The sequence below is a fragment of the Saccopteryx leptura genome, chromosome 3 (assembly GCF_036850995.1).
Source record: "Saccopteryx leptura isolate mSacLep1 chromosome 3, mSacLep1_pri_phased_curated, whole genome shotgun sequence".
Classification (NCBI taxonomy): Eukaryota; Metazoa; Chordata; class Mammalia; order Chiroptera; family Emballonuridae; genus Saccopteryx; species Saccopteryx leptura.
In genome coordinates, this window is record NC_089505.1 from 98,440,750 (window position 1) to 98,453,285 (window position 12,536).

General features: G+C 49.7%; 1 protein-coding gene across 2 annotated transcripts in view; it reads left to right on the forward strand.

Moving 5' to 3' along the window:
• The first annotated feature begins 627 nt into the window (after positions 1–627).
• The window catches only part of ALPL (alkaline phosphatase, biomineralization associated), a 56,019-nt gene continuing 44,110 nt past the window's right edge, over positions 628–12,536 (forward strand). Inside the window, exons 1-2 of one of the 2 annotated variants that reach the window (XM_066375331.1) lie at positions 641–783; positions 5,472–5,556. The gene's annotated coding sequence lies outside the window, so the exon portion shown is untranslated. Of the gene's footprint in view, positions 784–5,471; positions 5,557–12,536 lie in introns of both variants that reach the window. The other variant, XM_066375329.1, reaches the window with a different exon arrangement.

A 12,536-nucleotide genomic window follows, 5' to 3' on the forward strand; every position in this document is an offset into this window, starting at 1 on the left:
GGAGTCCACAGAGGACGAATGATTTGCCCAAGGACACCAGAATGGAGTCTTAAACCTGGGCTGGCTCCACTGCTTGGGAAGTGTGCTCCCTCCTCAGGTCACCCAAGAGGCATGTCCTGGGGCTCTTGCTGGGGTGCAGTCGCAGGAATCCCGGCTGGCCCCTTCCCTCTCTAAGGAGAAAAGAGGGACTATCTCCAGCCTAGGGGACGCGCCCCTCCAGAAACCACCCTTCCTAATTTCGCTTGGTTTTCACCAACCCTAGCCAAGGAGACGACAGTTCAAGGGCGGAGAAGAGAGGAAGAGCTACAGGTCCGGTCTGGAGTGGAAAGGAGAGGGGCAAAGGAAGAGAGTCAGAGACACAAGTGGACAGAGACAGAGAGGGGAACATGTGGACATAGATGGATAGGGACAGAGCGACTCCCGAAAACAGAGCAGAGACTCCCGCAGGGCAGGAGCTAAGGGGGGGGACTGCGCCCGGCAGGGGGCGCCCTGGCTGCGTCCTCAGAACAGCTGGACGGGCTCGGCCCGGCTCCGGCCGGGGGCGGGGCGGGGGCGGGGAGGGCCAGGGGCGGGATGGGGGCGGGGAGGGCCGGGGCCTGGGCCGGGGGTGGGGTGGGGGAGGGCTCCCTCGGCATCGCTCGAGCCCCGCGGCCGCCTTTATAAGCCCGCGGGGGTGGTGGCCCTGGCAGCGTCGCGCTCCCGCCACTTTGCGCCCTCAGGCCCAACGTACCGACCCCACGTCACTTGTGCCAGGACATACCCTAACCCACGCACTCTGTGCAGGTAAGGACTCGACGCTGTTCCCGGCTCCCCGGGACCCCAAAAACTTGATCGATCCCTAGCCCCTCCTACATCCTCCACTCGCCCTGGGAGAGCGGCGAGGTTGGACATAAATGGCAGAACAGGGACCTCTGCGCCCCCGCACCGCCCACAGCGGCCCGTTCGGGATCTCCAGCCACTTGTCCTTCTCTGGTACTCGCGCGCATCCGAGGCTTCCGGCGGGCGCGCTGCGGCGGTTGGAGGTTGGACGTGGCTCCCGCAGAGCCCGCGAATTAAGAGAACCGTGCTTTGGTCCGCGGATGCAGTCTTGGGCTCTCCTGCCTCCCGGACCATTGCCTGGGACTCCTCCACCCTCGGTCCAGGCACCTTCCCCCAGTGCCGGGTTACTGAGAAGCCCCTATGGTGTCTCCTTGGTTGGAGATCTATAGACTTAGGCTGCCAACCCCAGCCCCTGCGTGGTGCCCTCTCATACCTTCCACCTAATAACCTCTAGATCTCGCCTCAGCTTCCAGGGGAGGGAGTTGGTCTGCCCCCTTGGGGTCTGAAGTAGTTTAGGCCAGAGCTGGGAGCAGTAGAGGGAGGGAGGCGCTCGGGTCTGGGGACCGCTGGGGAAGAAGAAAGGGGTGTATGTTCGGCGTGTCGGTGTCTGCGAGTGGAGGTGGGCACAGCAGCCATGGGTCCAAGTTCTGGAGTCCCCGAAGCCTAGGGAACATGCGAGCCACCTCTGGGCATATGTGCAGGTGGGCGGGTTGCTCAGGGTTGGCTCCTGTACCCAGTCTTAATAAGGGTTGCACAGGCAACAACGGTAGGAGGGGAAGCTGAGGAAAGCCCCAACACTGTCTCTTTCTGTCTTTCTGACCCATTTCAACACATAATAGGGCTGGGGAGAGGAACCCTGGAGATCCAAAGACGGTGTGATTCTCAGGCGGAGAAGGGCCTTTGGGTCCTGGGAAAAGCTCAGACTCCGCTGGTGGGCGGGGTTTCCCAGGGAGGCAGGGGTTCGTTCCCACCCCAGTGAAGGCGACACAACTTTGAGGGTCTCCCGTGTCCCAGACCCTCTCCAGCGCCGCACATGCATCATATTGTTTACAGATGGGGAGAGTGAGGCTTAGAGAAGTTAACCAAGTAGGGACTAGGATTTGAACCCAGACTCCAAACCCTACAAACTTTAACCTTCTGCTTCCACTCTAATGCCCAGGAGCTGAGGGGTTGAACCTTGATTCCTCCTTCTGGCTCATCCAGGGCTCAGCCCCGCCTCCTGCCACCTTCCAGAACTGTCCTCTTCAAATTTGAAGTCTGTTCTACCTGTATTGTTCCCATCCCACCCACTCTACTCCATGCCCCTGCCCTTGATCCTTTGCCTTCCTTGTTCTTCCTGAACTCTATGCCTCTGAATTCCCTGAGTAAAAGAGGCCCCTCGATACTGCTTCCCAACTCCACAGACCCTGGACTGAGACAGGCTTGGGTGTCTGTATCGGTGGCCCCATTTGTAACATGGGGAGAATACTTCTCTGGTGAGACTATTATGAGGAATAAAACTGACCCGAGGCCAGAAACAAAATTTAACAGCCGTGTTCTCCTGCTGAGATTACAGCAGTAAATCGAGCAGACAAAAAGCCCTCTTCCTTTAGTGGACATTTAGACATTTGCATAACAAACCTTTTGCAGGCTCTGAAGCAGACATTTTAGACTTGGAACCAAGCAATTCACAAAGAAAGAGATTAAATGCAATAATGTATATAAAATCAATCGGCCAATATCTGGTCCTCACTAATAGATGAGGCAACCTTGCCGTGGGGCCTAACATGAGTTCTGTTCCCTGTCGTGCCTCAGTCTTCTCCTTTAAGGCTGAGGAGATCAATGAACAGTACCTACCAGTGGTGAGGTCTACATTAATGCATACCAAGTGTTTAGCCGGTGCCTGTGATTAAGAAAATATTGGCTATCATCAGCTCTGATTTGGCAGAAAATGCAATGCTGAGACGGGGTTTACTGTTATGTCACTGCTCCTGAGCTCTGAAAACCCATCCTCCACCTTCTTCAAGGCTCTGCCCATTCCCTGGTGGGCTGCAGTGTAGGGTGGCCCGGTGCCCTTCTTGCCCACACTCAGATGCTAAAAACAGCCTTGGGCAGGAGCCTGGAATGGTGCTGGGAACGGGCCTGAGGCTATTATCTCTGCAGGACCTGTGCCCTCTGCCTGTTCTTGTGCCTCGATGTGTCCCAGCTTGGAAATGGGGCGAACCCAAACTCCAGCCTTGCCTGTTCTATGGCTTACATATCCAACATTCCCTGCAAGCTAAATGTAGTCCTAACTCTACCACTGAAGAAGCAGGTCTTGGAGAGGAGAAACAACTTGTCCAAGGACACACACTCTGGCTGGGGAGCTGCGGCTGAATGGAGCCCAGGTATCTAGAATTCCAAGCCAGGTGATGTCTGTGTTGTACCCATCTCTGGGGATGAGGCCCTCTTAATCCAGGGGTAGAATCCAGCAGCATAGCCTGGACCTCTCACCTTCAAATAGAAACTGGAATTATTAATACAAACTCCAGAGCTTGAAAAGAACATTGCGGGGTAAGCATGTTGGGCTGAGAACCAGTGCTCAGAAATCTCCACGTGGCCACAGGAATGCTGACTCAGCTCCCCAGCACTGGCTGCAGGGAGGCTATGCGGAATGTTTGTGTTTTTTTGTTTTTGTTTTTGTTTTTTTTTTTCCTTCTAGAGATGTCCTCACTTTTAGAGGGCAGCTGGGGGCAGTAGATTGGAGGTTCATTCCCAGCACTGCTGTGTGACTCTGGACAAGTCCCTTTCCTTTTCAGAGCTCTCACATGAGGAAATCGTATGGAATGTGGGTTAATAATATATGTACTTTGCAGTGTTGCTATGAGGGGCCAGCTAGATCATAAATGGTTTTTCAGCATTGGGGTGATGATTGTTATTGAAAAGTTAATATTCCTTGTGGGGCAGCACCGGCAACCTTGTCCTTCATCACACAGGTGATCATAAAGGCCAGAGGGAAGGCCCTGTTTAGGTTACAGCAGGGAAAATGCTGGCTTTGGGGTCAGCATCTTGGGTTCCAATTCTAGCTGTGTGATCTGAGGCAAGTTACTTTGCCTCTCTGAGTGTTAGGGGCTCTCAACAATTTTTATAGGATGCTCAATGTCCAAAGAACGTTCGGTAATAATCTCCATATTTTTCCACCTCCCCGCAACATTTCATAATTACTCCCAGAAAAACTACATGCTTAAAATTTTCCATGCTGAAATTCTCAACCTCACTGTGGCACGAAATCAATTGTTTGCATTTAATTTGACTTCTCAAATTAAGGGGTAAAATTTGAGATGAGGGTAGGGGGTGGGGGGAGGAGATGAGGAAAACCAAGTTAAACCAGATGTGTTTTTGTTTAACTGTAGGATGGTGGTTAAACTGCCCAAGTATTACCATCGTTCCTTCTGAATTCCAGTAACCAGGAGTCAGATTTCACTAAAAATTGTAGTGTTCCTTCCTGGCTAGTGTGGACTTGCCTTCCCCATTATTATTATTATTACTATTTTATGTTCATCTGAGGCCACAGAGGGCTGGCCAGAAAAGAGACCTCACAAATGCCTAGAATTTTGGAACTGAGAGGCGTTTAGAGGCTGGCTCTGTCAACTGGCTGCTTACCAGACCCGGGAGACAGAGGCCCCCAGAGGGGCAGGGGCTTGCCCAGGGTCACCCAGCTGCCTAGGGCAGAGTTGGACTATGAAGGCAGTCTCCCAGCTCTAAGCTCTATGACTTTCCCAGTAGTAGCTACGGTACTGAATTGAGTACGTATCCTTTCCATAGTACATTCTTAATATATTTATATTTATTTTATTTTTTGAAAAGGAAGAATTGTTCAGAGGAGGATGAGGGGAGTTGGTAGAGAAAGATCTTCAGCTCAGATGAGTAGAATTTAAGTCCTTGATCTGTTGCTACACTACCTGTGTGACCTTAGACAAGTCATTTTCTCTCTCTGAGCCTCAGCATTCTCATTTGTAAGCCAGGGAGCCTGAGGAACAGGAGATAGGGGATGAGACTTTCCTAAGACTTAGAATGGGTCTAATTTCATCAGTTGGTCCTCAAGTATTTAAGGCCTAGGTTATGGCAGGTCAGTCACAAAGTGCCCTCTTACGGCCGCAAGGGACATGTGTGGTAGATTGTTGACCAACAGTGGGCCACATCTCTGCTTGGCCACTAATTAGCAACTGCTCTGTCTACTTTCCCACAGTCTGCACCACTCCCTATTCTCTCACACCCAGCCCACTTGCCTCTTGACATTACCTGCCTGCCTTCTGAGTTTGCAATTCCTGGGCTAGGTGCATGAGGCCATGGAAGGGGGGCTGAAACCTCATCTGAATGACTTCAGGAAGATTGGGCACCCTCAGGGGGCTCAGGAATGTGGGATGTATGGACATTAGTCCCTCTTCTGCGGCCTGGCAGTGTCTGAAACATGTTGGCTAGGTGGGTGGAGTTTTACTGCTTTGGGGTCCCCAGCAAGAGTCCACAGGCTCCAGAGGTTTGGTGGTGAGGGGCTCAGAGAGCTGGGCCTGGGGCCTTCCCCCTGGGTGCTTCAGGCGCTAGAGATCATGCAGCCCCCTCGGGGAGTCCCTTGACACCTGCCGCCTCACCTAATGCTCCCAAAGCCCTGTTCATTGGTGTTCACTTCTTCACAGATGAGATCCACCACCTTGTACTGTGAACCCACAGCTCTCCGTTCCACTCCGTTTGCTGAGAGCCAAAGCCTGGTGGTGACAGCAGGTACTATGACCATGACCGTGGCTCAGATCTCCCAATTGCCCTACCCAAGCCCAAAGGCAGTGTGAGCCCTCCTGGGTAAATATGGGGGCTCTGGAGAAAGCTGCTTAGATGTGAGATTCTAGAAGGGTCCCACAAACTGTTCTGGGGTACAAAATAAGGCAGGGGAGCTCTGATTCCTGATTATAACCACAGATCCCTGGTCCTGGAATGCGCAGAGTTCAGAAATGTGTCTGCTTGTGTGGGAAGTAGCATTTTGTAAGTCCCCCTGGGCACCTGACACCTTCGCGAAGGGTTATCTTTGATTCTCACCTGCCTCACTTCCTGCTGTTTCACAACTGAGACTCAGAGGGCAGACACCTTGGGTTCAAATCTCTCCTCCAGGTGGCTCTGTCACCCTGTCCTGATGCAGGGAAGAGAGGAGACTGGAGGTGAGGCTGGGAGGTCATTTCTGGGAGCAGAGCTCAGTGACGCTGCAGTGAGGCCGTGACCCTGGCTTGTGGCAGAGAGCATCTTCCTCCTCCCAGAACTTGGTTTGTGGTTCCAGTGGGTAAACTTCAACTGGCCGGGTCTTCAAGCTGCTGGACAAAGCCTAGGAAGCCTTATATGCTCTTAATGAAAGTGTTTAGATGGTTTTATTTGAAAGACCATGAATCCAACCTTTAAAATGCTCTACCATGTGACTTTTGGTTAAGTGAAGCTCTTGCCTTCTCTGATCTACCTTTCCTTTGTGTACAGAAGAGCAGGGTGGGTACCCTCTTAGATCCCAGGTTGAGGTTCTCAGGTTTCTGTCCTGTCATCCCCCAGGCCTTTGTTAGCTGTCACCGGACTGTAGCGGGCTTGGCTTTTCCCAGTATCATTAGTCTCTGTCTTCCTCCGCCTGTCCCCACTTTGACTTACTGGCTTCTTAACATATAGGTCATTAATAATTTAGTCACCTACCACTGTTCTGGGTAAAACGTATCTCAGCTGATTCTGAACCCCCCTCCCTATGTACCCTTGGCCTTTCTATAGCTGATTTCTTCTCTCTACCCCACCTCCACCCCCACATACACCGCTGCTGCTAACGTTGTCATGTCAGGCGTGGTGTTCATGATCTCACTTAGACTTGCCTCGCCTTACAGCAGCCCTGGGTGGCGAGTTCTGTTATTCCTCATATTACAGACAAGGAAATAGGCACAAAGTCACCTAGCTGGGAAGTGTGAAACATACCCATTTGTCTCCTACCATTGCCAATCCACCCGCTCGAGGCTGCTTCCTTCTCTGTGACATGGATGACACAATCCAACTTTCTAGGAGAATACAGTTCCTTCTTTATTTTGAAGTCATAAAATGTAGTAACTCATATTTCAGTTAGCTGGCCTATCAAGACATTGTAGATAAACAGAGTTCTTCTTGACAGCTCGTCCAAGCCCTTGCATGAATCACCTGAGTATTTTCTTTCTGTGTGAAAATGCTGTGTTTTAATTTTTCCTTTTGACCTAATCCTTATAATTAACATTTAAGGGCTTACTCTGTGTCAGGAACTGAGCTAATCACTTTGGATGACCTTTCTCATATTTAACTTGTTATCCTCTCCATTTTACAGAAGAGGAAACTGAAGCTCAGAGAAGCTGAGTACTTTTTCCAAAGTCACACAGCTGGAAAGTGGAGATGAAACCCAAATCCATGCTTTCTTGCTCAATTGGTTTAACATCTGGATTCAAATGTTTATGCTTGGACACCAGCCCTCAGGGGCCTCGCTGTTTACATTTGGTTTCAGTAGAACTGGCTGTCTTTGGGGTTTGTAAAATGATGTGGGTAAGATGTCTCGGAGGGAGGGGGACCAGTGGGATCAGCTTGGGCACTTCTGGCAACATCTGTTCTCCTAATGGGCCTCAGCCTCAACATCTCTTCTCATCAAGAAAAAGGAAGTAATAGTCCTAGCAGGAAGCATCCTCAGAAACCCAGAGCGGCCTGGGTTTGAATTCCAGCCCACCATTTCCAGCTGTGTGACTGTGGGCAAGTCTCTTTCTCTCTTTTGGCTCTCAATTACCCTGCCTGACAACCGTATCTTGCATTGAGGCAGGGCCTTAGGACTTTTCTAGTTCATGCATGGCAATTAGCTGGCATGCAGGCTGCCACTTCCCCATCCTACACTCATGTCAGACATCACCAATCAACCACTGCTTTTTTTTTTTTCTTCTAAACCTCAAATTCCTTCTAAATGCAGTCCTCCAAGCAGCCATTATCAACTACTTAGAGTTGGCACACAAGATTGAAGGACATCCCAGAACCAAATTAGATTTAATTACTGTGTGGACAGGGGTGGAGAAGGGACGGGCCCAGGGTGGCACCCAGGTCAGTGTTGCTGTTTGGGAAAGCAGGAGAAACCCAGAGCTAGACTGTGCCAGATCTCACCTCTGGTGTGCGGTGACCTTTCAGGTGACACAGAGCTGTGCTCGTGTTCAGACCTCAAGGTTTCTGGGGCTGGTCACAACGCAGACTTTAAAGTAATAGTGGGAAGGAGGAGGCTGTTTCAGATCGGCCTGTGGAGCTTGGTTCCCCTCCCCCCACCCTCTGCGATAGCATCAATAGTAATAATAACAGTACTGATAAGAGTTATTAACACTTACGGAATATCTTTTAGGCACCAAGCCACTCTGCTAAATGCTTTATATGCATTCACATTTTTAATTTCTGTAACAGCCCATTTTCCTTTTTTTCCCTTAAATTCAAGGATTTATGAAGTCATACTGCAAAACATACTGCTAATTACATTAGCAAAAGATCAATGTGAAAACACTCCACAATTCTGCAACTGTTGATTTTAAAAATGCTGTTCTAGTGCTTGAAAGGTCCAACCTGGCATTCTTGCCAGTGGGTGAATCGTATAGAAACTGTGTTAGCAGGAGCAGGGGGTTTACAGAACCTCACACCCAAGGGAACACCATCAGGCAGAGCAGCAGGGGCCCTGTCCACACAGTGAGGCAGAGGAGGGCCCGCACTGGTCAAGGGGCAGTGCTGGGGTCTGGCAAGGCAGTGATGTTAAGAAGGTGCATTGTTTAAGAATATCTAAAATCTTTTAAAACTTTAAAGGTGTAACATGAGATTTTTACATCTAGTTACTAGAGAACTAGGGGAAGCACTTACTAGCTTTGAATAAAAGAACGTGACAATAGGAATGCACTTTTACTAATCTACAGAAAAACTTCTAATGCATTATCAAGAAAGGTTTTATAATATAAGGAGGCATATTACTCGTTGAGAAGGGGTTCTGTAAGAGAAGCACTTACTAAGCTAGCAACTATGCGAATGACCAGTTCAAAGATGAATTCAATGCCCAATTTCTGGAGGGATTGCAGGTTTAAGGAAAACCTTAAGAAAACACGTACTGGTTAATACCAATTTTCTTCATCTACTGCATTTGACAGAAATCAACCTTTTAAAAATTTTACTAGTGACACTTTTATTCAGTTTAATTATTAGTGTAACGTAATCCCCACTTCATATTTTGCCAAAATCCTGTCTTCATCCTTTGATCACATCAAGTGTTCCACACACACCCACCCCCGTGTGCCCACTGCTAGAGCAGAATACTTCATTAGAGGCAACACGTGAGGAAGTGTTCTAACATCTCAGTCAAAGCTAATACACTAACCTTTTAAAGATTGATTTGAGAGAGAGAGGAAGGGAGAGAGGGAGAGAGAAACATCAATTTGTTTTTCCACTTATTTATACATTCATTGGATGATTTCTTGTCTGTGCCCTGACGGGGGGGATTGAATCCGCAACCTTGGTGTATGAGGATGATGCTCTAACCAACTGAGCTACCCAGACAGGGCCAATATACTAATTTTTTTTTTAATTCACTATGAAATAAAAATAATAGATCCAAAGAGTTGAATTGTTACACTTGTTTTGGGTTTTTTTGAAAATGATTTTCTTTTTTTTTTTTTAACTTTATTCACTTTTAGAGAGGAGAGAGAGAGAGAGAGAGAGAGAGAGAGAGAGAAGGAGGGAGGAGCAGGAAGCATCAACCCCCATATGTGCCTTGACCAGGCAAGCCCAGGGTTTTGAGCCGGCCACCTCAGAACTCCAGGTCAATGTTTTATCCACTGCGCCACCACAGGTCAGACTATACTTGTTTTGTTATGATATATAGTACAATGTTAGGTAAGGAACTTGGGTTGATAAGTTATCAAGGCATTAAGTGGCAACATTTTATAAAGGAGGCTGTACTGCTTGTATGTGAAACTTGTTAGAAAGTGTCTGCCTTCTTCTTAAAGGCAAAGGTCATTTTTTTTACAGAGACAGAGAGAGAGTCAGATAGGGACAGACAGACAGGAACAGAGAGAGATGAGAAGCATCAATCATCAGTTTTTCATTGCAACACCTTAGTTCATTGATTGCTTTCTCATATGTGCCTTGACTGTGGGCCTTCAGCAGGCCAAGTACCTCTTGCTCAAGCCAGCGACCTTGGGTCCAAACTGGTGAGCTTTGCTCAAACCAGATGAGCCCGCACTCAAGCTGGTGGCCTCAAGGTCTCAAACCTGGGTCCTCTGCATCCCAGTCCCATGCTCTATCCACCGCACCACCGCCTGGTCAGGCTCAAAGGCAAAGGTCTTTAAGCAGTTTTAGTGCTTTAGTGTTCTTAGCCCAACATGGCAATTTAGTTCATGGAGTATTTTGGCAGCTCTTAATCTGAGCAAGAATGGGGGCTTTTGAAAAATAAGGCTTTAAGAAGGCTTGTTATTTCGGTAACAGCCCATTTTTCAAATGTGGGAAATGACTCAGGTGAAGGAACTTGCCTGAGTTGCCCCCAGCAGGTGAGCCTGTAGGAGCTGCTGAAGTTTGGGTTTGCATCTGTCCAACCCCGAAGCCACTGCTGGTCCCCTGCTCACTGTGGGGGCTGCCTGACTCTGCCCTTGCTCTTCTTTGGCTCACCATCACCATCATCATTCGTGACCGTGGCGTTGCTTTCCCTGAGGAAAGGGGCGCTGTTCCATGTGGACCTTCCACGTACAAGCGGAGTAACACCATTTTGCAATTTAGAAAATTGGGCCTGGTATCAGATAGCGAGAAAATGGTGATCCCTCCACCAGTGCCCTTCAGGGGTAGTCAAACTTTTTATAAAAACCGCCCACTTTTGCAGTGCTGGTCAACCTAGTCCCTACCGCCCACTAGTGGGCGGTTCACCTTTCATGGTGGGCGTAGCAGAGCAACCAAATGGCGCAGCGACTGGCCCACCATGAAAGCTGGACCACCCACTAGTGGGCGGTAGGGACTAGGTTGACCAGCACTGCAAAAGTGGGCGGTTTTTATAAAAAGTTTGACTACCCCTGCCTGGGCCTTGCTGAGCATTCTAGATGGCCCAGAGGCGCCTGGGGCGGGAATGTTGGGGCTGATGTGGTATTGGGCTTGTACCCCATCCCAGATGGACCAATTCTAGTTCCTGTTTTAATCAGCCATGTAACCCTGGACGAGTCACTTTAATACTCCCAACATCAGTTTCCAGGCTTCTATCATACTTTTCAGGTTTTTTGGGTTTTTTTTTTGTTTGTTTGTTTGGTTTTTTTGTATTTTTCTGTAGCCGGAAACGGGGAGAGACAGTCAGACAGAATCCCGCATGCGCCCGACGGGTATCCACCCGGCACGTCCACCAGGGGGCGACGCTCTGCCCACCAGGGGGTGATGCTCTGCCCCTCTGGGGCGTCGCTCTGTTGCGACCAGAGCCACTCTAGCGCCTGGGGCAGAGGCCAAGGAGCCATCCCCAGCGCCCGGGCCATCTTTGCTCCAATGGAGTCTCGCTGCAGAAGGGGAAGAGAGAGACAGAGAGGAAGGAGAGGGGGAGGGGTGGAGAAGCAGATAGGCGCTTCTCCTGTGTGCCCTGGCCGGGAATCAAACCCAGGACTTCTGCACGCCAGGCTGACGCTCTACCACTGAGCCAACCGGCCAGGGCTCATACTTTTCAGTTTTTAAAGTCCTTTCTTATTCATGACAACAGCCCAAGTATTATCTTCCTTCTGCGAAAGGGGACACTGAGGCTCAGGTCAAACCAATGGCAAAACCAGTCCTCAAACTCAAGTCAGAATCCCAGGCTAAGATCTATCTTGTGTCCCCGGCCTCTTACATCTTTGCCTTTTTCCTGCTGTCCCCACCCCTGCAGGGCTCTCCCTGCCCACGTTGCCAGTTGGCATCAAAGCTGCTTTTCTAGATATTGCTCAGAATTCTTGAATTCTTTGTAGTCTGATTATCCACGTAATGCCTGGCTCTGAGGAGGAGTTCCTGGAGGGCAGGAAGCCCGTCTGAATCATTCGGACATTCCAGTGTCTAACCAGGTCACAAGTGTTGAATGTCCCAGCGAGAGTGAAAGGCTGCCACCCCTGGCCAGGCTTTCCTCAGCCCAGCAGGGCTTGGTTACCGTGGGGAAACCTGTGAGGGCTGTCCTGCTGGCTTTGACACCTGAGCCACCCCAGACTGAACCTGGCTGTCCCGCCCCCAGATCCCCACTGTTGTCTTTATCTCCCTACTGATGACACCAGCTCCTGAATGGTTTGCTAGTGATTGGCAGCAGGACAGCCAGCTTCTCTATTGATGGCTCAGGCCCTTATTCAGGTATAGGTTCCTCCAACGTCATATTTCAGACCAGACTTTTTGTTTTGTTCACAGATGTACCCTCAGTGCCAAACCGTAATCTCTTTAATAACAGTAATAGCAATGGCTGTATGTAGAGTAACAAATCTATATATATGCACTGTGCTTCTCAGTGCACAGTATATACTTAATACATATATGGTTACTGAATGACTACTTAGCACACCCTGAGGCTGGGCCCAGATGGAGGTTTCCAGGAAGGGAAACCTGTCTGTCACCTCGCCCATGTCAGGGGCAGTCCTGGTCTGGGTCAGCTCCCTAACTCCCTGGCACTGCCTAGCAACACAGACCGGCAACCCCTTCAGATGGGGAAGAAATATGACAGCTTTGAGGGAGATACTGCTGTG